Below are 27287 nucleotides of genomic sequence, written 5' to 3'. Positions count from 1 at the left end.
ATATTACCTGAAGCCTGTATTTCAGCGGTGTTTAAATAAACATTCACTGGACTGTAGCCTATATAGAATTTTTTTTAAAAAGACAGTTATTGTTGTTGATGAAAATAAAAATCCTGAAAATCCTTAAAGGTTGTTGAAAAATAAAGATGAAAACACTACTCCATTTTAGCAGCTTCTTTAAACCTTAATTCTTGTACCTCATTTATTTAGGAATGCTTTTATTTTCCTTTGGTCCTGTCATCTTTTCAGTCTGGAATATGGAATATGGTCCTATTTAACATTCAAATTGTTGTCCAGGAATGGATCTTCCTCTAAAACATATTTATAATAATAATAATAAAGTTGGAAGGGACCCTGGAGGTCTTCTAGTCCAACCCTATACCATTTCAGAAAAATGGCTGTCCAGTCTCTTCTTAAAAACTTCCAGTGTTGGAGCATTCACCGCTTCTGGAGGCAGGTTGTTCCACTGGTTAATTGTTCTAACTGTCAGGAAGTTTCTCCTTAGTTCTAGGTTGCTTCTCTCCTTGATTAGTTTCCATCCATTGCTTCTTGTCCTGCTTTCAGGTGCTTTGGAGAATAGCTTGACTCCCTCTTCTTTGTGGCAGCCCCTGAGATATTGGAACACTGCTAACATGTCACCCCTCACCCTTCTCTTTGTTAAACTAGACATACCCAATTCCAGCAACCGTTCCCTATATCTTTTAGCCTCCAGTCCCCTAATCATCTTTGTTGCTCTTCTCTTTACTCTTTCTAGAATCTCAACATCTTTTTCACATTGTGGTAACCAAAACTGGATGCAGTATTCTAAGTGTGGCCTTACCAAGGCATTGTAAAGTGGTATTAATACTTCACGTGATCTTGATTCTATCCTTCTGTTAATGCAGCCTAGCACTGTGTCGGCTTTTTTGGCAGCTGCAGCACACTGCTAGCTAATATTTAAGTGATTGTCCACTAGAACTCTGAGATCTCTTTCACAGATACTACTATTGAGCAAGGTATCACCTATACTATACCTGTGCATTTGGTTTTTCTTGCCTAAATGTAGAATCTTACTTTTTTCACCATTGAATTTCATTTTGTTAGATAGTGCCCAGTGTTCGAGTCTGTCCAGATCCTCCTGTATCTTAAGCCTATCTTCTGGAGTGTTGGCTATTCCTGCCAGCTTGGTATAGTCTGCAAATTTGACAAGTTCCCCATCTATCCCATCGTCCAAATCATTGATAAAGATGTTGAAGAGCACTGGGCCTAGAACAGGGCCTTGGGGCACCCCACTACACACTTCCCTCCATGTAGATGCAGTTCCATTGAGGACCACACACTGAGTATGGCTGGTCAGCCAGCTATGAATCCATCTGGTGGTGATGATGTCTAACCCACATTTTTCTATCTTATCAAGTACTAGTTTGTGGTCTACTTTATCAAATGCCTTACTGAAGTCCAAGTAAATTATATCCACAGCATTCCTCTGCTCCACTAATTTTGTCACTTGGTCAAAGATGCAATAAGATTTGTCTGGCATGGTCTGTTTTTGACAAACCTATGTTGGCTTTTAGTAATGACTTTGTCTGCCTCTAGGTGTTCACTGATTCATTGTTTGATTATCTTTTCCAGAATCTTCCCAGGTATTGAGGTCAGGCTGATAGGTCTGTAGTTTCCTGGATCTATTTTTCCCCTTTTTTGAAGATGGGAACTACATCAGCTCTCTTCCAGTCCTCTGGTAGTTCCCCAGTGCTCCAGGATCTTTGAAAAATATAGTTCAGTGGTTCTGAGATCACGTCTGCCAGTTCCTTGAGAACCTTGGGGCGTAATCCGTCTGGTCCTGGTGATTTGAACTCGTTTAGGCTGGACAGGTGCTCACTTACCATTTTCTTGCCTATCTTAACTTGCATTTCTATTCTGTTTTTATGGCACTGGTTTTGGTAGGTTGGACTGTTTTTTCCCTTTGTGTAAAGACAGATGCAAAAAATGAATTAAATAGTTCTGCTTTCTCCCTGTTGCTTGTCACCTTCTTGCCACTTTCCCCCACTAATGGACTAATCATTTCCTTAACTTTTTTCTTGTTTTTTACATGCTGAAAGAAGCATTTTTTGTTATTTTTGACTTTGGTTGCAAGCCTTAGTTCATTTTGAGCCTTAGCTTTCCTCACTTCACCTTTGCAGGCTCGGGCTATTTGTTGATATTCTGCCTTAGTTATGTGCCCCTCTTTCTACTTTTTATACTTGTCCTTTTTATCTTTCAATTTATCAGAGAGTTTTTATGCAGCTATGCTGGTTTCTTTTGACAGCTGTTATTTTTCTTCTTTGTTGGTATTGTGCTAGACTGGGCTCTTATTATCTCACTTTTCAAAATTTCCCAAGCTTCTTGAGTTGTTTTCCTCTTGAGTATTCTCATCTATGGAATCCTTCCCAAGCTCTCTCTATGTTTATTGAAATTAGCTCTCTTAAAGTCCAAGACTCTAGTTTGACTGTGTTTGATTGCTTGTGCTTCCCTAATATTGAATTCCAATATTGCATGATCACTTCCCCCCAAGGTTTCGGTGGCTTCAACACCTTCTATCATTTAATCTCTGTTAGTGAGGATTAGATCCAATATGGCTAATCCCCTAGTTCCCTTCTCTACTTTTTGGGAGACAAAGTTGTCTGCTAGGTTTGTCAGGAATTTGTTTGATCTTCCACTTGGTGCAGAGTTTGTCTCTCAGTTGATGTCAGGTTAAGTAAAGTTTCCCATTACTATTGTGATGTGCTTCCTATATACCTTAGTTAGTTGACTAGCAAAAAGTTCATCTATTTCCTCTGTTTGGTTTGGCGGCCTATAGTATACACCTATGGCAATGTCATTTTCCCTCCCTTTTATATTAACCCAAATGCATTCAAGACAGTTTTCATCATTGTTGTGCTCTATTTCTGTAAAGATGTAGTTATTTCTTATATAGAGAGCAACTCCACTTCCTCTTTTGTTTGGTCTGTTTCTTTTAAATAATTTAAATCCCTCTAGCTGTGTGTTCCATTTGTGGGTTTCATGTTTCTGTAATGGCAACAATATCATATCTGCCTTCATTTTTACTCCTTTATTCCCTTATTTACCCAACTTTCCTATTTTTAAAATTTAAGTCAAGTTTTAGGATTTTTGTTTTATTTTGCTTGGATATGGAAATATTGATTCACACCATTACTCCCACCCCCCCCCCCCCGCTAACAATCCGGCACAAGGAATCAGAAGTGAAACAAAGAGCTGATAGCAATAACACTTATATACCACTTCATAGTGCTTTTACAACAGTCTGAGTGGGTTACAAGGTCAGCCCTCAGCAATCTGAGTCCTCATTTTACCGATGTTGTAAGGTTGGAAGGCTGAGTCAACTTCGAGCCAGTCAGGATCAGATCGGATCAGAGTGATATGTTTATTGTTGTTTGCATATAGACAGAAATCTTGCCAGACTAAAGCTCTTGGTACAGATCTCCTAGATAAATACTGTGAAATATTAGAGAGGATCTTCTTACAGTCTCTTCCTCACCATTGACAACTCAAGGCTAGCCAGCTTTTTCACTCCTCCCCTCAGTTCAGCATCAGGTTTGCCACACTAACAAAGAAATAAGCTGTGCAAACGAGAAATCCAGTCTTTGTTCAGCCAAGGCCCAAATGGCCCTATAGGGTGGTGCTCAATAACGAGATGGGGGGAAAGCAGGGGTGGGAGCTTCATATGCTCCAATCCTGTAGGAGCCTGAATGACAAATTCCCTTCATACAATAGAAGAGTTAAAACTTAAAAGTGGTACAATAAAATGACAAAGCACAGTACAAAATATTTATTTTATTTATTTATTAGTTTTTATAAACCGCCCTTCTCCTATAGCAACAAAGGTTATAATGGGAAAAAAATGAAGGTCTCTCTATCCCACCTTTATTATTTTACAGATAACTCAATGTGATGAACATGCCTAATACTCCTTTCTTCTCATATTTTCATCACAACAACCCTGTTAGTTGGGTTGGGCTGAGAGAGAGGGAATGGCCCAAAGTCAACTTGCTGGGAGAATGGAGCATAACCAAAAGCAGCTGGGTTCCTAGCCAATCTCCCCAGCCATCAGCAAGCTTCTGCAGGTGGTTTGAATAGCAAACTGTATGTCAAAAGAAGAAGGAAAACACCCTTTCCATATTGGAAAAACTAAAGATACTTTAGACTACTTTAGCAGTGGGCTAGAGATGAGATGGGGAAGGCATTGTGTGAACATCTCTCTCAAACCCAGTTAATAAAGTATTTTTGTGCTGCGGCCAGTAAGGTGTAGGAATGATCAAAGTCACAAAAGTAAAGATAACAGGTGATGCTAGCAAAATACAAAATCTTTAGTACATTTAACTTATGAGAAAGTCCATCTGAGATGCTATGGTTAAAAAAATAAGAGAGATTGAAAAAAAACAGAAGTGGAAAAAAGGACTCAACATTTCAAAGAAGAAAAGATCTAAAAGATGCCTATTAGAACAAACTACCATAATGGTTAAGTCAGGAAGAGACAGAAGATAAAAGCTTTGGGCAACAAAGGAACAGAAACTGAATGCAGACTTTCAATGTCAAGCAAGAAAGGATAAGAAAAAAAAATATCTCAGTCAAGAATGTCAACAAATGGAGGAATTTAACAAGAAAAAGAAAATGAGAGACCTTTCTAAAAAGATAACAGGAATCACAGGAAAACAAGTAGCTAAAGTGGGACTATTCAACTATAATCACAACAGAGATCTAATGGAGGCAAATGAGATTAAAGGAAGGTGGAAAAACCATATCAAAACCTTTCCGAGATGATTTATAGAGTGACCGAAACCTTTGCAGAGAGGGAGTATATTCAGGAACTGACTCCATTGCAGTGTGAGTTGTGATAGGCAATAGACTAATTCAGAAATAGGAAAGGAAATAAGGAAGCTCAGATTAAATATAAACTGCTTAAATATGTAGGGCAGGGGTGTCAAACTCAATTTCATTGAGGGCTGCATCAGCATTGCAGTTGCCCTCAGGGGGCCGGGTGGGTATGGCCAGGGTGGGCGCAGCCTACTGGGTGGGCGTGGCTAGAGTGCGTATGGCCTACTGGGTGGGCGTGGCCAGCTCTACATCGTTCGCATCAAGGGTGCCTATGGGGGGCCTGGGCAGGAGTGGGACAGATTTGGGGGTCTCTGGCAGAAGGAGGGTCTCTGGGCCAGGGCCAAGGCAGTGGGGGCCGTTCCCTCACTGTTTCCAGGATGGCTTCGCGGGCCACATGAAACCACTTCGCGGGCCGGATCCGGCCCCCGGGCCTTGTGTTTGACATGTCTGATGTAGGGAAAAGACAGTTAAAGTGCTAACAGCTTTATGTCAGCATACTTGGAACAAGATTGTGTGGCCTAGAAAAGGTCAGAAGGTCTAGATTAGAACTAAGATTTACCTTTGCTTCATTGACTACAGGGAGCATTTAGCAAATGCCCTCTGTGTGACCTTGGTCCAATCACTCTCTCTCTCTCCTTGGAAGGAGGCAAGGGCAAACTGGAATGGGACAACTTAGTGCAGCCAACTCCCTGCAGCCGATTTGCCATGGCCAACTCGCTGTATGACAACTCGCCATGGCCAATTCACCATGGGACAATTCAACAATTTAATTTAAATATTTAAAATAAAAAAATTGTTGTAATTTCTGTCATTCACATTTCGTTTTGTCCCTCCTTTTACATCCTTTTTTTAATGATTCCATTCCACCATTTCTTTGATATTAGTGTAACTCTTGTTCCCCAATGTGTTGTCCTGCAGCAAGTTGGCCATAGTGAGTTGGCCATGCCAATTTGGCTGTGTTGAGTTGTGCTAGACACAGAGCAGGCCACTTCAGAAACACTTTGCCAAGATAACCAAAGGATCCAGTCCAAGCAGTTGCCAGTAGTCAACACTGGTTTGAAGTGTGTGTATGTGTATGCACACGCGCGCGCACACACACACAGTGTGTAAAAAAGAGTGCAGAACTGGAAGAGATGACACCTGGAATCAAAGATTAAAGTCAGAACATTAACAATTTGAAATATTTAGATGAGATCACTTTGCTAGGTGCCATTGAATCAGTTTTCTATATCTCAGCTGTAACTAATTGGATTGGAATTGATAAAATGACAGTTGAAAGCTGCTAGCAATTTCCCTCAAAGCTACATATGGTATTAAATAAAAATAGTTCAAAATATTTGGTAGTATATAAATAAGTGAGAATAGTGGTTATTTTAAAAAGAAGACACACAAAAGGTGAAGCAGATTCACAATTACTATAGTTCTGGATAACAGGGGACCAAAAACTAGTTTGTTCTCTGTCTAAAGAGTGAATGCTGAAATAAAGAGATTGTTTAGGATAAAATGTTCAAGTATGGGGTGGAATATTGCACATGTGTGCTATCCAAAATCAAAAGTATACTTAATTTTTTCACTCAAAAATTACTAAATAGAAATTATTGTATGAAGAAAAGAGTGAACTTGGACTTTCAGTACAGGAGGGCAAATATGACATTGTCACCATTCCCAAAACTTGGTGGGGTGAAGTCCTTGACTGGAGAGTACAGCTAGAGGGATTTAAATTCTAAAAAAGAAACAAAAATAATATGGACTAGAATAGAGCTGGAAGGGACCTTGGAGATCTTCTAGTCCAGCCCCTGCTCAAGCAGGAGACTCTATACCATTTCAGATAAGTGACTGTCTAGCCTCTTCTTAAAAACCTCCAGTGATGGAGCAAGCTGTTCCACTGGTTAATTGTCCGCACTGTTAGGAAGTTCCTCCTTAATTCCAGGTTGCTTTTCTTCTTGTTTAGTTTCCATCCATTGTTTCTTGTCTTGTCCTCTGGTGTTTTGGAGAATAATTTGACCCCCTCTTCTTTGTGGCAGCCCCCCAAATAGTGGAATACTGCTATCATATCGCCTCTGTTTCTTCTTGATTCTATGCTTCTGTTTATACAACCCAGGATTGTATTAGCTTTTCTGGCTGCTGCTGCACTGCTGGCTTATATTCAAATGATCATTCACTAGGACTCTAAGGTCCCTCTCACAGTTACTGTTTTTGATCCAGGTCTCCCCTAATCAATGCTTGTACCTTTGATTTTTCCTGCCTGAATGTAAAACTTTGCTTTTCTCCACATTAAAATTCATTTTGTAGGATAGGCCCCATTGTTCAAGTTTGTCAATATCTTTTTGGATCCTGAGCTTGTCTTATGGTGTCTTAGCTATCCCTGCCTTAGTGTTATCTGCATATTTGATGAGTTCCCCTTCTATTCCCTCATCTAAGTCATTTATGAAGACATTGAAGAGTATTGGGCCTAAGAGAGAACGTTGTGCTACCCCACTGCTTACTTCTCTCTATGTGGATGTGGTACCATTGAGGACTACTCATTGAGTACAGTAATAAAAGAGAAGCTGGAGGTGCATTATACACAAGAAATAGCTTCACTTCTATAGAAATGCAAAAAAAAACCACCTTAGGATAAAAACCTTTAATGCATTTGGGTTAACATAAAAGGAAAAAGGAATAACATTGCCATAGGTGTATGCTACAGACTACCCAACCAAATAGTGGAAATAGATGAACTTTTTGCCACTATGATACAAAATAGATGTTGAAACTCTAAAAAGAGGTCAGGAAAGAACAACAAAGATGATTAGGGATATGGAAGTGAAAGGTTGCAGGAACAAAATATATTTAGTTTAAAAAAGAGAAGGACTAGGGGTAACATGATAGCAGTCTTCCAATATTTGAGGGCCTGTCATGGAGGGGGGGGGCAACTGAGTCTCCATAGCACCTGAGGGCAGGACAAGAAGTAGCAGATAGAAACTTATTAAGGAGAAATCCAACCTAGAACTAAAATGAAATTTCCTGACAGTGAGAACAATCAATCAGTAAAATGGCTTGCCTCCAGAAGTTGTAGGTGCTCCATCACAGGACATTTTAAAGAAGAGATGGGACAGCCATTTGTCTGGAATGATATGGTCTTTGGCTTGAGCAGGGAGTTGAACCAGAAGATGCCCAAAGTCCCTTCCAACTCTATTATTCTGTTACATTGTGTTATATATTTGTATGTACAGTATGTATATGTGTTTGTGTCTGTGTGTATACACAGGATTTATATTCTTTGCAGTGATCTAGTCGTTAGCACTCTGAAAAACTCTGATCTCCACAATGCAGTCCTTTCGGCAATCCCAAATAGGTTCCACACCCATTTGCACTCAGGTGACTCTGAGAGTACAGCTAAATCCCCAAGTGGCCTCAATGACTGCCAGAGAGTTAAGGACCAACCTTCAGGGTGCTAACAACTGACATTTAGAGTGCTAAAAAAACCAAGAATGTCCAGTTGCCTTTTGAAAAGCACTTTTGGGAGAAACTCAAGGCTAATAATTCTTAATAGACCTGTGCTCCATGAATTTATCTAATTTCTTTTTAAAATAATCTAAGTTGTGGTTGTTAGATACTGGGTTCATTGCTTGATTGACAAGACGAGGCGAGTGAGTTCAGCAAGAATCATTCTTTATTTGGGTGCAGGAACTGAACTGAGAAACAGGGCTGCGAATGCAGCTATTTATACCCTGGCCTCTAGGCAGCGGCCAATAGGTTTAAAGCAACCTATTGCCACCCTAGAAGCAGCCAATGGTGGTGCTGGAGATGGATTGTCTGAGGAGCTGGAAGCCGTTAGCCAGCTTCCCTGCTTAAGCAACCTTCCAGCAATTAACCCCACGTGATATACTTAAGTAAGACTAAGCCCAATACATTACACCCCTCCCCCCTAGAATGTACACACATTATAACAACAAAGGAAAGATTACAGCAATTACAAGTTTTACAGAGATACAAAAGTAGTATGCAAGCGTACACATTTTTCCGTACTTGTTAATACAGAGGCTCTCCTGGCTAGCATCAATCAATGACACATACAACATTATAGCTCAGTTATTTTGGAACAAAATCTTGTAAATATGCAGAAGGCTTGCGAACCCTCATGGAATGCCTGGGAGAGCCAGGCACTCCCTGGCCTACCAGCTTGCCCGCTGGGCTGGGTAGACCAGGGTCCGTAGGTTCAAGTGAGTCTGGCTGATTCAGAATTCTCTGGCTGGCCATTTCAGGTTGGCCCACCCCCAGAGTCCAATCATTCCGCAGAGTTAGCACAGTGGCTGTAGTGTTCTGGTTGGCTTTCTCCGTCAGGGGTCCCATGTTGCACTCCTGGGCTTTGCCCCCCTATGACCACCTCCCCGTTGCTCTGACTGCTTGGGACCTCAGAGCATATGGATTGATCAGCCTGGCTGATGGTTTGCGGTCCATGGATGGGACCTGGGACAAAGTCCTCACTTTGTGCCCATTCTGGAAAACGCTTTCTAAGCTGATCTATGTGGCGACAAACAACTCACCTGCCCTCTAGGTCCACATCGTATGAGAGTGGCCCCGATGTTTTGGTGATTTTCCCTGGCACCCACAATTTCCCATACCCATAGTTCCTGGCCCACACCCCGTCGCCCACTTGCAACCCCCTTAGGGGTCTTGGGTGAGAGGCCTCTGTTGCCACCCGATCTGGGTGCAACCTGTCCAGCTTCATGATTATTTATTTATTTATTTATTTTATTCGATTTATATTTATAGTCGCCTCCCCCAGCGCAGCTCTGCTGGGCTTTTACCCATTGCCATGCATGGTGTAGAATGTTGGCAGAGCAAAAAGTCGGCCAGTCTGTGGTGCCAGTTTCTGGTCACTATACACTTAAATGATTCTTTCGTGGTGCACACCATTCATTCGACTTGACCATTACTGGGTGGGTGAAATGGAGCCGATGTTGCATGCCCAATGAGGTTTGCCCTCAGGAAAGCCTGAAATTCTGCCGCAGTAAATTGGGCCCCATTATCAGACACTACAACATCCAGTAGCCCATGCATTGCAAAGAGTTTCCTAAGCACCTGGATGGTCCTAGCAGTAGTCATATTTGCGATTGGTATAACTTCCAGCCATTTAGAGTGGCTGTCGACCACTATAAGAAATAGCTGTCCCTGAAAGGGCCCAGCGAAGTCTATATGAATCCTCAACTGGGGGTGTGTGTCTCCTCCCACCTGTGGACGGGAGCGTGTGGCATTTCAGGCCTCAACTGCTGACACGTGTAACACCCGTGTACCTGAGCTTCAATGGCTTTATCTAATCCCGGCCATCATAAATAGCTTCGTGCCAAAGCTTTCATGCGAACAATACCCAGATGACCTACATGAAGCGATTGCAATACCCTGCCCCTTAATGAGGTGGGAACAATGACCCTGTTCCCCCATAGAATACAACCATTATGAGCTCTCATGTCTCCTAGTGAAGTAGCTCTGGAACTCCGGGCCAGGGCTTTTATCTAGCCACCCTGTGTGGACCCAAGATAGCACTTTGCTTAGAGTCTTGTCTGCCACCGTTTCTGTGGCTATGTCCCCCGCATGGAGGGGAAACTCTGGTAGGTTCGGAATGGACAAAATGTGGTCTGCTGGGGTAGGATCTGGCACGATTTGAGGCAGTGGAAGCCTGCTCAGGCCATCTGCATGGCCCATGTCCTTGCTGGGTTTGTGAATTAGCTTAAAGTTGTAAGCCGATAAAAAATGGACCATCTCAACATTCTAGGGGATAAGATGTGGGGTGTCTGTCTGTCTGTAGTGAATAACCCCAGTAGCAGTTTATTGTCTGTGAAGACCATGAAGTCCCTGCTGTATAAGTAGTCATGGAATTTTTTTACTCCAGCTACTATGGCCAATGCTTCCTTATCAATTTGTGCGGAATTACGCTCTGTGGAGGACAGTGTACTGGAATAAAAGGCAATCGGAACTTGAGTCCCATTGCTCTCCAAGTGACTTAGGACAGCCCCCACCCCATATGGGGACGCATCACACACAAGGCATACCGGCATCAATTTCTTAATGTGAGTGATCGTGGAACTGATGGACAATAAAGCCTTCAATTGCTGAAAACTTCTTTCGTGAACGCTAGTCCACTTCCACACAGTATTTTTGTCCAAGGTTACGGCTCTGCCACTGCGGCCTTGTTAGGAAGGAATGCATGGTAAAAATTTAGGAGGCCTAGGAATGCCTGAAGCTCTCCTTTTGTTTTGGAGCTGGGTGCCATCTGAATGGCTTTTACTTTAGACTCAGCGGGGTGGATGCCGTCAGCATCTATACGGAAACCCAAGAATTCAGTTGAAGGGACTCCAATACTACACTTATTCTTTTTAAGCTTGAGGCCTGCTTCACGTAGCCTTTGAAGGACGGCTCTGAGACTCCTTGCTAGCACCTCAGTGGACTCACCGGCGATGAGCACATCATCAAAATAGGGGCAACCCCCCGGAATACCCTTGAGTGTCCGCTCCATAATGCCTTGAAAAATGCCGGGGGCTATGCTGACCCCAAATTGCAGGCATTTTACTTTAAATGCCCCCCGTGGGTTATAATTGTCTGTGCCGCGGCTGTGGCCTTGTCAATAGGAAGCTGTTGGTAGGCCTGAGCCAAGTCTAATTTTGCAAAAACTGTACCACCTTGCAAGGACGCCTAGGATGTGGCTTACTACTGGTACCGGGTATGCATGCTGTTTCAGTGCACAATTAATTGTGCATTTGTAATCGGCACAGATTTGGACCTCCCTGTTGGCTTTTAGTGGTGTTACAGTTGGGGTCTCCCATTCACCCCTATCTACTGGCTGAAGTACTCCCTGTTCTACAAGTTTATCTAACTCAGTGTCTATTTTGTGTTTAAAAGCAAATGGCACCCTACAAGGTTTAATCCTGACCGGCACTACAGTAGGATCTAATTTAAAAGTTATTGGCAGGCCCGTGTACATCCCCAGAGCTGAGTCAAACACATCTGTGAATTCCTCGCATACTGTCGCTAGACTCGTGACTTGCGTCCGGTTGATCCCAGTTACTTGGATGCCTCATTTGCTGATCCCCTACTACAACAACATCCAGGTGCCCAGAAAACCCCTTAAATTTAACAGGTAATGTGGCCTCACCCTTGACTGCAACTCTAGCATTCTGGAAGTCGGTTAGTACAATGTCAGATGGCCTCAGCTTGGCCCATCTCTTGCTGCTATTGCAGACAAAATTAAATGTCTCAAGTGAAATAATGGATACGGCTGAGCCCATGTTCAGCTCCATCTTGCAGGGGACCCCTTGCAGCTCTACCTGCAGTCTAAACTTTGGCTTAATAGGGTGGCGATTTCCCGTGAGGCAAATGCTTCTGCGGATGGAGCAAACCCTACACTATACTGTCCTGGGGCCCCGGTACCTCTCCTCATCGGAATGTCCGACTGGCGATTTGATTGCCGGTCCCTTTGGCAACCTCTGCAGATGAACGCGATGTGGCCAGTCTTTCTGCAGGCCTGACACATGGCTGTCCGGAACCTACAGTCCATGCATTGGTGGTGGCTGCCACATCCTGGGCACCTAAGGAAGGGATCTTCCTTGTAAGTTGCCCCTTGTTGCTTGTCGCTCTGACGCTGTTGGTCTTTGTGTCTTTGTAGCTTGTCTTTTGGGTCTTCCGCATGTTTGGCATCCTCGTGATGGATGGCTTCCTCGTGCTGTGCTGTTTTGGTGGGCTGCATGGCTCGTACAGCCCCACCGGCGGCTTCGTCCACCATGATCTCTTTCAGTGCATCTGGGAACGACAGAGTCTTTTTGGCAAAGAGTTTTTGCTGTAACTCTCAATTCCGGAGACCGCAGACAAGCCGGTCTCGTAGCCTCTCCTCAACGTCAGAGAACTGGCACAGGCATGCGGCCTGCCTCAATGCCGCAATGAATTCAGATGCTGTTTCACCTGATTGCTGAACCCTCTGTTTGAATGCATGGCGCCAAGCGATTACCAACAGCTTGGGCAGGAAGTGGTCTCCGAGCCGTTTCTTCAAGTCCGTGAATGTTACAGACTCCAATGGCATTGGCGTGAACAAGTTCTCCACGATGTCGAACGTGGCTGGGCTGCACACACACAGGAGTGTAGCGGCCTTCAGGACATCCTTGGCAACTTGATTCAAGCGTAGATAGTTCTCGACCCTGGATAGATACGAAGACCATCTTTCCGGGTGAGCTATATCAAATTCTTCCAGCTTTCCGACCTTTGTCATTTCAGGTGGTCTTTCCAGCTGGGGCTCATTGTCTTCTTGTCCTGCTCGTCCATTGCCCAGGGACAGATCCTCTGGGCACCTGGTCTCTAGCGTGGCTGTGCTAGGCCGACCGTAGGGGGGGAAATTGCTTTTCCCACCAGGTGTGTTCAGCCTCTCCCCTAGTGACTCTTCAGCTCAGTTAGAGGAGCAGGATCCCACCTTCATCGCCAGTGTTGGATACTGGGTTCATTGCTTGATTGATGAGATGAGGCAAGTTAGTTCAGCAAGAATCATTCTTTATTTGCTTACAGGAACTGAACTGAGAAACAGGGCTGCGAATGCACCTATTTATACCCTGGCCTCTAGGCGGCGGCCATAGGTTTAAAGCAACCTATTGCCACCTTAGAAGCAGCCTATGGTGGCGCTGGAGATGGATTGTCTGAGGAGCTGGGAGCCGTTAGCCAGCTTTCCTGCTTAAGCAACCTTCCAGCAATTAACCCCATGTGATATACTTAAGTAAGACTAAGCCCAATACATTACAGTGGTCATCATCATGCCTTCTTACAGTAATGAATTTCATAGGTTTATTATACACTATGAAGACAAATACTTCTTTTGTCTATTTGGATATTTTTCAACTTTTTTCTTCTTCAAATGCAGCCAAAAAGACTGAAAACAGTATTCTAGTTGCAGACATACCATAGGTTTTACACTAACTCAAACCGAACCCCATTTGGCTGGCCATTCACCAAGTTTAAAGACATCCTTCTAGAGTGGTATACTATTACTTTTGCTTTTTTTAATTACTCTGAATAGTTTGGCATCATTCATCAATTTGGCAAGCTCACTGCTTACCCGTAAATCAAGACTTTTTGGAACAATTTAATAAATACTGGTTTCAAAATAGATTCTTGAGGGATTGATCTTCCTATTTTTCTCCATTGAAAATATCACCCATTTATTCCTCCTCTTTGCTTTCTGTTTTTTTTAATGTGTTAGAAATTCATAAAAGGACAGGCTGTCATATCCCATGGCCTCTAAGTCTACTTAACTGCCTTTATAGAGAACTTTATTCAAAGGCCTTTTGAAAACTTAACCATACAGCATTGAGTGTTCATCTTGATCTCTGTGCCTGCTGATACTTTAAAAACAAAACCCTCTAAAAAGTTGGTAAGACATGCTTTCTTTTGAGGAAACCATTCTGATCTTTCTTCATCAAGGCTTGTTTCTCTGTATGCCTAGTTATTTTTTTTCCTTTGATTTTCATGGAACAGACATTAAGATGATTGACCTATCATTCCCCAGCCCAACAGAGTCCATTTGCATGAGATTGTTATCCTCCGGTCCTCTCCTTACTGAACTCTGTTTGAGGAACGAGCTACATATTTTTGCTAGAAAGTCAGAAGTGTTACCCGCTTTAAACCTCTTCAGCTATTAGCACCTAGTTTTTGTTATGGAGTAATCTCTCATGAGCTCCTCCTCTTGTTACCTCAATTTGGTTTTAATTAAGAGCTGTGGTGGTGCAGTGGTTAGAATGTAGTATTGCAGACTAATTCTGCAGAATGCCAGAAATTAAATTCTGATCTGCTCAAGGTTGACCTAGCCTTCCATCTTTCCGAGGTCAGTAAAATGAGGACCCAGATTGTTGGGGGCAATATGTGACATTTTAAATCACTCAAAGAGTGATGTAAAGCACTATGAAGCAGTATCTAAATCTAAGTCTAAGTACTAAATGCTAATTGTTCTAATGGACACTTTAAGAAAGTCAGTGCTTGCTCAAGTATCTGTCCTATAACAGTTTCCAACTTTGTCATCTATTGGCCAATTGTTACTTGCTTGGGTTTTTTTTAAATTTTTCTAATATATTTTTTTAAAAAATATTATTGTTTTCCTTATTTTTCCCCATAGGTTCCTAAAATTATGTTTTGTTTTGCACTCTTTATTGTCACAAAGGTGCTTTTTTTCAAAAGGCAACTAAACTTTGTTTTTCCTTGAAGATGTTTTGCTTCTCATCCAAGAACTTTGGGATAACCATGAACTGGATGACTGAGAATCTCCATAGACATTCCTTGTCACCTTGCACATTTTTTGCCAGACTGGTTGCTCTTGTTTGGATCTCCTTCCCAGGTCTTGAAGCTGATGGGTACTATTAGAAAGTCATGCTGGGCTTTTTCTAGACGTGGTCCTTTTTGACAATGTGAAATATATTACAGCTGAGCTTCCATGACAGTGGTTTAAAATAAGCATACAGTACTAGGAATAATTTTGGGCAGTCTCTGTCACCAGTATCCTTATTTGAGATGTTACTCCTTTTATAATCAAATGCAGCTCTGATGGATACCACTGCTTACTTCTCATTTGCATATGATTTTTTAATGTTTCATTTGCATATGTTTTAATGTTTTCCTGTGAGCTATCTAGAGTCTCTCAAGGAGAAGGTATATAAATATTTTTTATAAATATATGAATGCCCAGTAGCATTATGGCCACTGTTTTCCTAAACAACTGGAGGTTGTTTCTTCAATCTCCTTCTAAGAAATCAGATCCAAACTAAATGTAATTTTAAGCAAGACATTATCTTAATTCTAACTTTTCTTTAACAGCTCATATTGCTGTTCCTGGAGATTTTACAACACTATGTTACCAAACAATAGAGGAAGTACTCTGTAATATTGTAAGACAGTATCTGGTGGGAAACAAATAACATTCTGTGTATATTTGAAATGTTGATCACAGTCCCATACTACACAGTTTGTAATTGGCCTTTAAATGATTGCTGTACTAAAGTTTATTGCAGTAGCTGCACCACCCAGGTCTTTATGCAAGAAACAGAACAAAATCATCTTTAATTGAGAGCTATGAGTGTAAATTCACTGAAGAATTGAGAGTTGTCAGCCAATTATATGTGTCTATTTTATGAAGAAGTATCAAGGACATCAAAAGGATTTCAGCTACATATATACCTTAATAGAATGCCCACCCCAGGAAAATATTGAATAAAACAAATTATCCAAAGAAGTTTCTGAATTATACTGGCAAGTATAATTATCAGACAATAAATATGAAGAATGTGAACATGGTGATGATGAGAAATAAGAGCACTCTTAGGGGAAACTGTGGTTACTAAGAAAAAGAAGAATTATAGGTAAAAAATCCTTGAGAGATACAGCTAGTACATTCCTGGATAACAGTTTTTATTAATCTACAGTGATTTCTGGCTGAGTAAGTAATACCTTTGTGGCAAAGCTAGTTACATTTTACACCAGGTAAAATGTTCAGCAATGTGCAGATTAGAGTTTCATACAGTGGGCAGTGTTTGATACACATCAAAATAATGGAAATAATGTCACATTTGACAAGCATCACACACCTCTTTCTACTATCAGCCAGCCATGAAATATGTACAGATACATAGGTGCTTTCCTTTTAGACAGTCATCAAAGATCTTTATAAAACCCAAGTAACTCATGGATAAATTACAAACTATGCATCATTAGCTGGGAAAGGATGGACATGAATTAATAATATGGCTATGAAGTTCAATCCTTCCTGGAGAAAGAGGACCAAACGTATCCTGTATTACATGTATGTTGCCATATCCAGCTATTAGTGAATTGTGTCCTGGGTACATCCAATGGCAGTTATATTGGAAACAAGCTTATCTTTGTCAATCCTGGCAGTGAACATTCATACTGACTTTGCACATTATAAATGATGCCAGGAGTAGAGCCACACTTGCATGCCCATATCATCCCAGGCACTCAAAGGCACACCCAGATTCATTTAACCATATTCATATGGATATTCATATTTATTGCTGCACAGATATGCAGCTCCAGTCAGCTGCGACTCTTAATATTCCAAACAGACCCTCTTCTCAATCAAATGCAAAAATGACTCAGTTCAGAGCACTGTGCTGGATGCCACAGTGAGACAGAGAGGATGGCCTTGTGCCCCATGGGCTCACTTTTCTATGGTGAACAATTTTGTCATTGGCAGCATGTGAGCCCAGTGCATCTGGTGTGGAGGAGAACACTGGAAGTGTAGCCGAACATTTTTCCAGTACTATATGGATGTGTTTTAGATGAAATCATGGCCTTTTTGCATGTCAAACAAGAACTCCACCACAGAGTTATATCCTTTTTGTGACTGTATGGAGGGGGAAAAAATCCAAAAAGAGTAAAATGAATGAAAACAATAATGTCCTTACTGATCATGACTATCATTAGCCTCTTTCTTTCTTTCTTTCTTTCTTTCTTTCTTTCTTTCTTTCTTTCTTTCTTTCTTTCTTTCTTTCTTTCTTTCTTTCTTTCTTTCTTTCTTTCTTTCTTTCTTTCTTATGTCAGCTCCTGTGACCATTTGGATGGTGTATGCTGTACAAAATGCTACAATTGTATATATGAAGTCTATAAAATCACAGTAGCATTAAGAAACAAGTAGAAACATTAATGTTTGAGATGAGTTTGCCAGAAGCAAGGAAGATAAGTGGATGCTAATATTTGATAACGAAGACTGTAAGTGAGGAAAGTCTGAAACAGAGGACTAGGATCTTCAGATATGTTATGATAAGCAGAAGGAATTGGCAAGACAGCTTGAAGTCAGTACAGTAAAGCTCGGCAAATTTGAGATGTATGAACTTCAACTCCCAGAATTCCCTAGTCAACATGTAGACCATCACAATTAGGGAAAAAGGAATTCCCCAAAAAGCAGACTGGCAAGTAATGAAATCAAAGTGTTAGAAACATGTAATATAAAATAATAGAGGTGCACAGACAAATGCACAGAGATGTTCATGAAGGGAGGGGAAAGAAAGGCTAGAAAAAGGTTAGCATGACTAGGTAAAGTTTGAGTGGGGGAGGGGGAGACAAGAATTTATTTAGGCTTGGAGGGGAAATAGGCAATAAGAGACAAAGCTTTAAGTTGAATGACTGGTGAAAAATAAAAAAGACCCACTGATGAATAATTAAGAGATAAAGGGAAGAACGCACGAGGCATTTCTTTCTATAGCATTTCGCCTTGCTGGGAGTCTGATCCTCACAGCTAATAAAAGAAGGGGACAGCTTGGGGGTGCCCCATATTAAGGAATATCAGTTGGCTCAGTCAGTGAGGAGACAGAAGCTGGCAAGTTTTACAAGCAAGGAAATTATCCAGTAGATCCATTAGTGAGAAGACAGACTTATGAACAACTGAGAGAAGTGAACTAGATTCAGATGGGCCAGGATGGAGGAGATCCAGTTAAAGAGGAGAGTTCAATCAATCAGACAGAGAGTGGGAGAAATGATTATAGAGAACTTCTGCAGAGACATTTGCCATGGGCGTTTTGCAAGAGCTGAGAAAAGTTGGTTTGTTTAAATATCCATTATGCTTTAAAGACATTGTTCATATTGCTGTATACAAACGGCTAGCAATGACTCTTCAGGACTCAGGCACTTTAATTCCACTGCATTCAATACTGTAGTTTATGTTTATTATTATACCTGAATGAAAGCGTCTCTGTGGTGTTGGGTTTGTTTTAATGTGTATTATAAAGTAAAACTCTTATTATCTGCTCAGAACGAGCAGTTATATTTTTCTTAGTGCATGTCCCAAAAGGGAGGAGGAAATTGCCTTCTTACGGTGTTTCTATCCACCACCCAACGACTCCTTGGAAATTTGGAAGTAGTTGGTAGATGAGTCCTACTTGGGAATTCAGTTAACCAATGTGGCAATGCATTCACAGATGGTTGTGATAAATGGGAAACTACTCTGTTAACTCTGCTATTGTTGAAAAGATGTTTGAAAACCTGAGGAGAGGAGACATTTTATTCTCATTCCCCAAACCTACTTCAAGATTCATCTGCAGCTGCTGTGTGGAAAAAAAAAGTACAGTACACAGATAGTTCAAGCCACCTGAGCTGCTGCATAATTTAAAACATTCCTTTCTGAGGTGTAACTTGCAAGCAAATGACAAATATAATTTCATGCAAGATTCACCCAGAGGGTCACAAAGAATGTGAAAAACACAAGTGTTGAGAACAAAGGGAATGCAGTTCAAACAGAGCCTTGAGATAAAAGCCCAAGTATAAACATCTTAATGCCTTTTTTTCTTTTAATAATGCCATGAATATCAAGGTTATTGCATCAGGCTATATTTATATATGTTTTCATTTCAATTCAGACACCAGCTAGCAAATATTTTCCAAAATAACTTTCACCATATCTCCAATGTGACCACTCAATTCTTTAATTCTGATTTTACACATGCAAACCATTAACTTTCATAATGGCTAAAGACAGTCCTTGTGTTTACTTCTATACAGTGAAATGTTAATTTAATGGACCAATAATAGAGGGGTGACAATTCTGAATGTCCATTAAATAGAAAATTACATTATGCAAATAATATAAATTGTCATTCATAAATTGACATTTTTGGCATGGTGTAAAAATAATTAATGTGAACTTAATATATATTTAAATGGCAGATCCTGCCTACTTTAAACTAATGGACTATTTCAAAGGGATATCTTGACAGAAATATGATGCTTTGCATCTAGATTCTGCAAAATGGGGGCTCTTTTAGATTGAGATTTTTCTATTTTATTAGGACCCTGGGAATGTTCAATAGCAAGGAATGAAAATAGGTTTACTTCTACAAAAAGCCTTGAGATTCACCTTACAAACAGATTTTGCAGTAAACTGATATTTTATATTATTCAGCTTACTATAAAACTATACCTATACTATACGTTTGTATACCTGCTTTGCTTTCCATCATCAGCTCTGCAACTTGTAGACTGGACCCTTGACATTCTGGAGGTGATGACTGGCTGGGACAGATTAAATGGCTCCTTGATGCTAGTATCCTTCTTGAAGGAATTGGTGGTTGACCCAGTTCTTAAGAAACCATAGCTCAACCTGGATGTTCTAGACAATGATCAATCAATTTTTGGTCAATAATCAACACTTTAGGAAAAGTTTGTTCAGAAAGTGGAGGGGCTGCCCTAGAGGGCTCTAGAAGAAATGAATTATTTTAACCCTTTTTAGTCAGAATTCAAGGCCAGAGATGACCTTAAATAAGTCTTGTGGATGATGAAACTGGAATAAAGGGAGTTTGGTGTTGCTTGATTTCTTATTATTAATCTTAGTATCCTTCTGGATTGCCTGTGAGGGTTGGGTATGGATGGCATACCCAACCTTCACAGGTTCTGAATCCTGTTTCTCTATTGAATGTTATAATATAATTGCGTATCTACTTTATACTAGTTGGTTGTTTTGATCTGAGTTACAAAGATGGGAAATGTACTCCAAACAGAGTCAATTGCAATTGGAGTGGCTTAAAACTCTTGTAAAATAGATCAATAAAAAATGTTTCAGAACTGATTTCAGATGAAGGAGCTGGCAGATGATTAAATCCAGGCTCTTGTGTTTTGAACTAAGCCTGAATAGCTAATACATGAAGGTACATGTGATTTTCTAATCAATTAGCTTTTATCATAATAAAGCACTTATCACGACTTTTCAAATACTTTTTAAATATGCTCCTTTCCTCCCTGTCACCTCTCTGATAGTAGTTGCCCCTGAGTTAAGCTTCTTTTGCCTGTTGATGTTCCAGTATGCTACAGAGTAGTAATTGCACAGAAACCTGTTGTTGTTACTGAGGTGTCCTTAGCGACCTCTGGGTTTGGTTATTTTCTTGAAGACATTTCATTACCCAAACTAGATAACAAAATCAGTGCTAATGAATATTCTCCTTTATTGGTACCATATATGTTGCCATTTCTTTCAGTTTTATGCCACTAAACCATTTCCGTGATTAGGACAGAAAGATGGAGAGTTGAGACATGGGGAAAAAGATGACCACATTATTCTATTGTTTTTAATCTTTGTTTTCTTGAATTGTATACTACTTTTGTAAATTCTCAGTTTATTTTTTAAGAGCTGCTGTAGAACCTAACAGCACAGAAATATACCATGTTCTGGACTTAGCTGAATTCTGACATACTTCACTTAACTGTGGAGTCCTTGGTGTCTCTGAGCACAGTTGTTTGCTTGCAGATGTTCCTTCATGAAGTATGAGGTACCTCATGCAGGTAACGTAATGAATGCTAGTGAGTGTGCAGTTTGTTCCCTGTTTGTATACAGTAGCTTGCTTTGTATGTAGGGCTGGGGTTTTCTCCTTGGTAATTCCTTGATTAGGGTGTTGTTTTCTGCTTTATTGTTTCCTTGTTGTTAATCCCTGCTTATCTGAGTCTTAGCAACTGCGGACAATGTGTTCTCATCTTTTTGTTTCCTTCTTAGCATTTTATTGTCTCATTTGAAAGGTGTGTAAATGTGGCTTATTTCTATATATCTATTGATGGCTGATTTGTCTGACTGCCAAGCTTCTAGGAATTCCAGGTATAGTTGGTCTAGGATGCTCACAGTTTTACAGTTGAAACTATGGTTGAGTCTGCCTATGTGTTGTGAACTTAACAAGTTTTTATTCTGTCTTCTGACTTCTAGCTGTATTCATGGATGCACTTCTGGATCCATCCATGAATGGGACACGAGGAAAAAAAGGATGGAATGTGGGGAAAAGAGATCATTTGTTGTAATTTAAGAGGTGAAAAGTTACTAAAATTGTTTATAGTTGTCATGAAGATTGGAAATCACTTCTGTATACATTTCTTTTTTTCTTTACTATATATATTTTTCTTTTTTATTCTTTGTGTATTTCTAATTTTTCCTTTTGCACTTTTTACTACATCTTTCCATTTTTTTTAACTTTCTTTTGGCTTGTGTTAATTTTTACTATTGTAATTATAATCTTCAATAAAATTACAGGTAGTCCTCAACTTAAAACAGTACATTTAGTGACTATTCAAAGTTACAATGGCACTGAAAAAAGTGACTTATGACCAGTTTTTCACACTTATGACTGTTGTAGCATCCCCATGATCATATGACCAAAATTTAGATGCTTGGCAACTGACTCATATTGATGATGGTTGTAATGTCCCGGGGTCACATGATCTCTTTTGCAAACTTCTGACAAGCAAAGCCAGATTCACTTAACAACAGTTTGACTAATTTAACAACTATAGTGATTCACTTAACAACTGTGGCAAGAAAGGTTGTAAAATGTGGCAAACTCATTTAACTCAGTTAACAAATGTTTCACTTACCAACAGAATTTTGGGCTCAGTTGTGGTCATACCTGTATTTGAAAATAAAAAGAACTGGGAACAAGTTGGTATGAATTACCTCTGATTAGACCCAGAGCAGTTTCTGAAACTACAAGTACAAACTCAGGCCAAGGAATTAATATACAAGTTGTCAATGACTGAATTTATCTAGTGCTTACTTTGCAGCCTCCAGAGGTGTCAGTACTTCTGTTAGTCACTGTATTGCTAATTTTTAACATGCTGAGTATACTGCAATTTTTATTGCTCATGGTGTCCCAGAAGATATCTCCACTGATCAGCTGAGGGAGCCTGTATCAGCAGCCAGAATTTTATAAAAACAGTAGCATTCACACTCATTTTAATAGCAGAAAATGTTTTGCATTCAAAGTGCCCAAAGAGCATTCCTTAATCCCATTGATTTCCAATGTCATAAACAGTTAAACCATGAAAGCTTTATGGCTGTCATTAGATTTTTAAAGTGATGAGTGCCTGGAAAATTGGGATTATTGTAGGAGGACAATTCTGCTGTTTTGGTTTTGTTTATTTTTTAGAAACTATATGAATACAAACTTTTTGCCCATTCTTTTTTCCAGGGTTAGGCACTGAAATCTTCCTCACGTAGTAGGAGTGTCCATAAGGTGTCATTAAAAAAAACACAAGATGGTGCCTACAAAAGTGCAATCAAAATTCTGCCTGGTTTTTGTGTGTGTGTGTGTGTGTGTGTGTGTGTGTGTGTGTGTGTGATAGTCTTCAATTATAAAAAAGGCAAGCTTAAAGTAGAGAAAATAGGGCAGAATGTTTTTTTGTTTTTTGCTTTCATAGGATATATTCTATTGGTGATAATCTACTAAAGACCGCATACGCTAACAAAATAGAGAGTGTAGGGAGTCAGCACCCTCCCCCCAGAGAATGAAATATTTTGGGGAATATTAAAAAAAGTCAGGATAGAATATTTCCCCTAAAGGAGAAATGGAGAAAAATGATCTTAGGCAGAAACCAGCCCCAGTGTTCCTGTCTCAAGAGAAACTAAAGAGGCTGCCCATTAGAAATGCAGATTTGGTAATCCATTCAGAAAGACTGGGGCACATAATTCATAAGCAAAATGCCTTCAGCCTCCATAGCTGATGGGATTAAGAATTTCCATTGCCCCACCCAGCTCCAAGGACAAGACATGACAGGACATTAGAATACCAAAAAGGGCACAGGTCAAAGTACATTACACAGGAACAGGCACCTCAAACACAAAGCCCCAAAGAAGGTATAAAAACCCACCTACTCTCAACTTCACTTGCTCAGCTGTCCCAGAACTGCAGGCTATTGTTGGTTCTGCTCTTCATTAAACCTTTCCAAACTGCTAGCCTCCATTTTATTTTCATTGTCTTAGCCTCCGTTATTTACTCCCGGATTGGAACTGGACCTGATGATTTTTCTTTCAACAAGAGTTAACTGGTACCAATATTCTCTCTTTTTGATACATACTTTCTTTTCCTTTGTTCTCTTGTTTGCTTGCTATCAGACATCCTTTTCTTTAATTTACATGTAGAAAGGTGCAAGGCTTTATTTATTTATTTATTTATTTATTTATTTATTTATTTATTTATTTATTTATTTATTTATTTATTTATTTTACAGTACTTTAATTTTGGAACTTACTGCCAGCAGTCGTGACAATACGGCAATCAGTTTGGAGAATGTTAAAGGACAATTAGATACATTCATGGAGGATTAAGCTCTCAATGGCTGTTACTTCTGATGGCCAGATCCTACCTACGGAATCATAGATAGTATATTTTAAATATTAATTGCTGGGAAGGGGGGGACATTATTCTCTCATCCAGGTTTGTAAGTTTCCTAAATGTATTCACTTGGCCACAGAACACTGAGCTAGAGGGCCACTTTCCTAATCCATCAGACATTTTTTTTATAGCAATAGCATTAGCACTTAGACTTCTTAATGCTTTACATCCCTCTCTAAGCAGTTTACAGAGTCAGCCTACTGCTCCCAACAATCTGGACACTCATTTTACTGACCTCAGAAGGATGGAAGGCTAAGCGTCATCCTTGAGCCATTCAGAATTGAACTCCTGGAGTGAGCAGTGAGTTAGCCTGCCGTGCTGCATTCTAACCTCTGTGCCACCACGGCTCTATGTTCTTACATTCAGTTCCCTCCCAGCTAGCTTCCTCATTCAACAGAAAATGTTTCAGGACTCAGCATTCTGCTGTTCAAAAACCTTGAAGAATGGAACTCGAGAATCTACATTGTTAGTCCATTTAGACAAGCAATCGCTTCTTAGGTATAATTCTTTGCCACCACTTGCCATATAGATTTTTCCCCCCTAGAGCCTGCTATTTGAAGATGTATCTGGTCTACTAGCTGACTGTCAATCATCTATTGTTGATCTACAGTAGAACCACTGGGCAATGGGTGCTCTCTGACAGAGGAACTCAGCAAGGAATATTACTGAACTCAGATGGTCACATATTAATTTTAGAGCCTCCTTGTCCACTACAGAATGACCATTTACATTATTCAGAGTTCTGTCCTTGAAGTTAAATATGTATTTCCCACCATCTACTTCAGGGACACAGTTTAGAGAAAAATTGTCCAGCTTTTCACTTTCAATTTTGTTCAGATGCCTTCCTATATTTATGCAACATTTTGCCTTTGCTTTCTAAGCCTATGCTTAAAATATTAATGCATTAGCCAGCTCAAATCGCATAAGCTCTTAAATTATTTTGATATTATCCTTAATTTAAATTTGCTGACACATTTAACCTCTAGAGTAGTTAGACAAATGGATGCTGAATTTAAACTATATCTCTGCAAATATGACATTTGCCTTTTGAAAAGCTTTTTTAAAAATATATAAATATCAGTTGGCAAGCATACCCTGGTTACAGAGGTACTATAAAATAACTGGCAGGTCTTACATTAGGGATTGACATTTTAAGCCAACATTTCACAAAATTTTGTTCTCTAAATGTGTTGCAAATTTTAGGACCCAGAATTAAATATACAACATTGGGGAATATAGCATCAATATGCCAATTTTAAAATCTCAGAGATCTCATAAAAATACTGAATGAGGTAACATAGCATATTTGTGTTATCCAGAACCATCAGAAATATGTCTGCCTATCTTACCAAATATACTCTTTCTCAAATTCTACAAATTTAGTCTACTTTATAGGCTACTAAGTTGTATGGCATAGATTGTGTTGAAATAAAAATTGTGTATCTTCCGTTTGAAGTTTACTTCACTCATGTGTTTATTGAGAAAACATTTATGAGAAATCAAGTTATTTTCTCAAGTTAGAATCAGAACCTTTGGATGAGAGACTTTGAGGAACCCTAGTTAACCCAGGCAGGGTCTTCTAAAAAGGTCCCCAAGGAAAAGCCATATTTATAGTATGACTTTTATATTAGAATAGATTCATATCTCCTTTCCAATAAGTTGCCCTTTAAAGACCTAAAGTTCTGTCTTCATCATTTATACATAGAACTAACATATGGTCCTTTAATTTCTTGAAGCCAGATATGATAGCCTGAACTAAGATTAATCCAAATTAACAGATGATTAAAATAAAGCAGGACACCTTCAGATCATCTGATAGGTGTCTTATAGATGCATGTAAATAATAAATAATAAAATATCAAAAGTATGAGTACAGTAATTACCTTCTAGATTTAATTTACAAATATATACAAGAAATAAAGAAAACTTACAAAGAAGGGCTGCCATGGAAATGGCTATATAGAGAGACATAGAACCATAAAAGGAAATTTACTTCTTCTAAAATCTTCATGGATGAGCCAACCTTGAACCAGTCAGGATCGAACTCCTGGCTGTGGGCAGAATTAGTCTGCAATATTGCATTCTAACCACTGCACCACCACAGCACCACTCAGAGGTTTATGAGAAGGTACACAGATATGAACTGTTAAAATTTGGGCAATCATTAGATGTAGATGTGATCAGAGTTAAGAGTTTTTTTTAACTATTGGCAGCCATGAATAGCCATCTGGAGTTCTGCAGGCCAAATACGATAGCATTAAATTTTTGTATAACCTGGGCTATTATATCCTTCTATCAGCCTTGCTGCATCTTTGATTTATCCTTATTTACTGAAATTGCTACTCTTGTATGAAACATGATCTCTGCTTCTGGGTGGCAGTGCTACATCTTCTCCTTGTATCAAACTTTCCCTGGTTTTCAGTCCTACTGAAAAGGACTGGCTGCACTGTTTATTTAGTAAAGCTCTTTATTCTTTGATTGTATAATTGAATACATACTATATTTCTATGATTAGCTAATGAGTCTTAAGGGATGAAAAAAGAAGCATCTCTGTCTTTATAATTGATACAGATGGAAATCTTTATTATTTAAGCAAATGCTATCAGGATTAAGACCTATTTAGTACAAAGGCCATGCAGTATTTCAAAAAGGGCTTGCCATGCTTCCCTGCAGGAATATATATGGAAGAGAAGCTAATTATTCAAACTGTAGAGGAGTAAATTACTGTCACGGTTTATTAAATGCTAGTGAAGAATTGGCAGAATCAATTTTTAACTTGGCCTAAAGCATATCATTTGGGGCACAGTCTTGCTGCATATATCTATTAATATACAGGCAGAGCAATAAATAAGCCCCCAAGAGCCAGTATTTGGATTGTTGTACAAACTAGGCAATAGAGAGAGGTAGTTCCTGTGAAGATGCTGAAAAGAGTTTAGAGAGAAGGAATCTGAATGGGTAAAAAAAAATGAAGAAGAAAATTAATATGGGAAGCCTCTGTAGATACAAGCAAGCAACATTTTGTAAACTATAGAAAGGGAGAAAGAAATGATAAGCAAATAAAATCGTGAGATGGAATATGGCTAAATCTAGTTTATGTCAACCTCATTTCTGTATCCTTGCTTCCATCTTATCCATATTTTTGTTCTTTAGCTTTTTTGCCTCTCTCTTTTTCAGGATTTTAATGCTATCCAGTCCCATCAACCTGTCTTCCTCTCTACCCATTCACTTGTTCTTCATCTTCATTGTTCCTTCTGCAAAGAGAACTCAGTATGA

This window comes from Vipera berus, assembly GCF_964194415.1.
Source record: "Vipera berus genome assembly, chromosome: 6".
Classification (NCBI taxonomy): domain Eukaryota; kingdom Metazoa; phylum Chordata; class Lepidosauria; order Squamata; family Viperidae; genus Vipera; species Vipera berus.
The sequence above is the reverse complement of the archived record's forward strand: the minus strand, read 5'-3'. Positions refer to the sequence as shown.